The following is a 4,774-nucleotide window of genomic DNA, read 5'->3' as shown; positions in this document are numbered from 1 at the left end:
GTAAACTCGCCTAAAACAAATTCGCGACGGTATTAGCCATTTAATGATACAAATTACTATTTATAACAACGTGCTCGTCGCCATAAGGACGACGCCACAACCTTTATCTATCTCCATCAAGCAAATAAAAGATCTTCAAGGGTAAGTTACTTTACTATTCACATCTTTACTTTACGTTACATTCATTTTATACGTTTGGCATCAAAGGGCTAATTTAATAATACGAAAAGATAAATTTTACTTACGGACAAAGCGCGCGAGGTCTGATCGGTTACGTAGTTGGGCTGCTACAAAGGGTTAGAAGAAAAAAATTCATACGCGTGCCAATTAGGTAGTTACTCCGCCCAATAATTTAGTTCCGGAACATTGGATGTAAAATAATATTATATTATACTGGCTGATTAGGTTGCGAAATTTACATTGTATGAAATTTTAATTAACTAATTTACGGTACAGAATATATAACTATAATACCTTATTTGTGTACTTTATAATATATTAACAATAAATTACTTACAGCTTAGAAAAACTATGGGGTTTGTTATTGGCGGTGGAATGTTTGACAAGATAACAGGATTTCGGACATCTGCCATCGTTATACCAACAAAGGTGTTATACCTTGTGTAACCATAACGATGGCAAACGTCCGCAATCCTGTTAACTTGTGCAACTCAGGGAATTAGAATCTGTGTAATTTTGCTTAATCCATACACTTAAAAATATATCAACTATACATGGCTATAGTAAAGTTAAGAAAATGGTAATATTTTATAACAATATCAATAGTAGGTTTTTGTTTATATGAACTTCTCATTACGTGATCTTAATGGCAAGTAGAACTATTATACACTTGGATGATATTAAGCATAGTATTCTACACTCATTCTTGAATAAAAGAGGAGATAGTTAGATGTACTCACTATGGTAAACTAATAGGTATATATAATATTTCACTTATTGGAATGAAAAAAAAAAACATATAAAATGATTCTATATTCCGTGATTTCTTTATACCCACATATTCATGAAGCGTAAAATAAGAATATAAACACTACAATGATAGGAAAATAACGGCAAAATGGAAATACACAACTAAAACATGTAAAGATCCAGCTTTTATATCATTATTGATAAAGAAGGAAATTGGGAAAAGTTACTTTTATCTTAAATTTAAACCAATATAGTATTTAGATTTTAGAATTAACTTATGGACTTGTTCGAGATTTTTAAATTACTATATTTTTTAAATTTATCCATGACAAGGGAAGACTTATTAATCTTTAAGATTGTAACATTTTTCAGTATTGTGTTTTTTTTTGTGCTCAGCTGCGTTTGGCCAATAGCTGCTCTGCTATTGTGACTCTAAGGTAGTTAGATGTTTGCCCAATGTGTTGTTTGTTACAAAATTTACAATTAATTTGATAAACTAAAGTCTTAGAGTTACAGTTTGTCAATTATGTGATGTGTTAAACCAGTTACGCTGCTTTTGAATTCCCTAGAGTTTTAAATAATTTTGCAAGATTGTATATTTAAATTTTTTTTGTCTTAGGTTAGGTATAACTATTAAATGGAAATCCTTTCAATTTCGCAACATATAACACAAAAATTGAAAACTTTGTCATAAATCCCAAAAATTTCAAAAGAGACATGAAATGTATTTTTCTGTTGTGAAGCCTCCGAATTGTTTGGCAAGATTCAAATAATCTGATCACCTGTCAGAGCCTGATAACGTATTTGTTTAATTTGTATTTAATTCTCTTTTGATTGGAACATGAGCCATTGAGATTTCCTCCAACAAGAAGAGGATTTGCGTTCTTTAGCCTGGATTTATACATATTTCTTTTTATATTTAATATACCGTATGTGTGTGTTTGTTTATGCTTATATCGTTGGGTTGATTAGTATAATATAATGAACTGCCGTAACTCTTTGTTTTCAATGATACATCAAATTTTAGTTGTTGGTATTTAATTTTATTACATGATTGTTTACCGTCTGTTAATTCAAATTTTCACAATTTTGTTAAAGCCCTTCTAGATAACGTCTAATGCCAAACTATTAATTGCATTCGTTAATTAATTTTTTAGCATGAGTATAGAAGGCAAGTTAGAACCACATGGACCTTTTTGACAGTAACCTGAAACATTATTATAACATTTCTTGCAATTATTACACATCCATTTAAATCGTTGAAAAAATGTTGCAGAAACCCAAGTGTGGGATATAACACATACACAATTCGGTTTCATATTTTCGAAAACCAATACAAATTTGTAATTCAATAGTTTTGGTTTTTCTAAAGTTTGTTCCCAAAACCATTGTCGTATTATTATATACAAGTTAAAAACATAAAAACCTTTTAGAAAGAATAGTTGACTACATTTTACATGCTCTTTCAATTGATATTTCAAAACTTTAGAGACTAAGATGGGATCCTTTGCAACTTTAAAGATCAGTGGGGCGTAGCCCGAAGTTTCGAAATAAGAATATGCCTATATTCATACCAGGTACTGTAAGGATGTCCATGTAATGTTTCAGTAAATCGGTTTAATAGTTTTCGCATGACAGCAAAATAAATAAACAAAATCACTTTTGCATTTATAATATCATTAGGGTTCTAAGAGGATTGATACTTTAAGGGCTAAATAAAAAATTAACTTATACACAATTTTTTAAATTATTGGTAATAAATGTATTCTTTAAAATCAATACAATACAAATAAACAAGACACATTTTTATGACATAACTAAATCATACCATATGCAGAAGTATAATAATCAAATTAATCTACAATAGTTTCGCAACAAAGAATAAACAACGATCCATGGGCTTACGCTAAGTATCTTATATGTGATCGCGATGTGGCAAAAATATTACAGATCTATTTTACTAGGATTACCACGGATTGTACTTAAGGCCAGCTCGATAAATTTAGTCCTACAAATCTCTGTTAATCCAGAATTGCTCTGGGCGGCCTCAACACTCAAGTTGGTTGTCTGAGGAGATTTCCCTGGACGGGAATATTTCAAACTGTCTTAAATTTTCATAAGGATGCAATTTATCAATTTTTTTATTTTAACTAATGATAACGTGAAAAAATACACTTCAAACCGACCACTCGGTGCTGTAGCAGTGTTCAAGCAGTCGTACCTGTTTCATCTTCATTTCATGTTTTATTTCAAATTACTAACTGAACGTTATCATCATACTTATAGGTTTTCACAAAGGTTCCTTTAAATTCACTATGGTTGTATACATTCATAAGTACTAATATAATAGTTCTTTAAAAGGTGGTTATCTGACTGCATGGATCCGCCGAGCTTCTGATTTTACGCTTATTTATTGAACCAGTTCTTTTCGTCCAGGAATGTAATCCGTACATCGTGATTGGACTGGCTTAAATCGCTGTCCAATATTTGTTCAGATGTAATATTACAGGTGATAAAAGACAAGCCCGACGCTCCTTATCTGTGGACTTGGACCACAACTCAGGTATTATTTTCTTTAGCGGGTGTGTTTAACACTAGAAGTTAGCTTTATTAGTTATATAAATGAGTGTTTGTCTGTATGGCCTTTATAGAATCGTAAACTATGTGACCGATCATTATGAAAATATAATAATTTTCAAAGCGCCTGCACAATATAAACTACAATTACATGACAATTAAGTATATTAAATAGCCAAACTCTATTTAAAGGCGTTATGTTATGATGTATAGCCACTCTACATCAACGTTATAAATATAATTAAAAATATTATAGACGAGAAAAGCTTACGAAAGCGTGCGAAGATGCGGGAAACAGCTAGTGTAGATATAAGTGTACCTCGTGGTTCATACACAGTATGCAGCGTGTGTCAAAATTATACAGTGTATAGTCTGGTGCTTTAAACAATAATTTATAGGTTTTAATTATATTTATTTATAATGTTTTACTAAATAGATAATTACACTAAGATGAAAAATGGTCAACTTATTGAAAAATTATCTCGTACCATAGACAGATGGGTCTGTAGAATCCAATATTTTACAAAATCATCGTAGCCGACTAAATATTCTAAAATATATACTGTGATAAGCCACTTAGGCATGAGGTTAGCGTTACGAGGTTCTGTAATCACACTATTAGGTTTTACTGCTAACGAAGCAGGCCTTTGTGATTATAAAAGACATTTATAATAACGATAGTAAAAATATTATTTATTATATCAAAATGAGTTATATTAGTTTGCCCCCGTTTATTGGACTAATCTTTGATGAAAGTTACACAATATTAAACCGAATTCATAACCGTTTACGTATTTATGATAATTTGTTTTAAAAAATGAGATCCATAATTACAATGGGTCTCATAATTACTTGTACTTGTAAAAGCACTTGAAGCTGATTTTGTAAGTGCATTGATTCGATATAAAAGTAAATCAGTACTATAATGCAAAAAGTAATTAAAGACAGTGTTTATTCTATGCAGGGGTAAAAATGAACGATTGTATCGTTTAAAATAGTTAATAATTCAAAGAGGAGAACACTCGTTATACTAGATAATAATTACTTCAAGAATATTAATAGCTGAAAGTATATTAATATATTGTATACAAAAGGGAAACAAATACGTCAATTAAAATTCTTACCAAAATTAATTACTTTGTTATCTTAAATAAATTCTTTTCGCACTATCATAAGTAGATTATATACAGTGGATATACTGTATACTGTAGCATTTTGCTAACCAATTTCTTAGGATATATCAACAACAAAAGTAATAGTCTTCGCA

The sequence above is a fragment of the Homalodisca vitripennis genome, unplaced genomic scaffold (assembly GCF_021130785.1).
Source record: "Homalodisca vitripennis isolate AUS2020 unplaced genomic scaffold, UT_GWSS_2.1 ScUCBcl_2428;HRSCAF=7181, whole genome shotgun sequence".
Taxonomy (NCBI): domain Eukaryota; kingdom Metazoa; phylum Arthropoda; class Insecta; order Hemiptera; family Cicadellidae; genus Homalodisca; species Homalodisca vitripennis.
Note: the sequence above shows the minus strand (reverse complement) of the source record.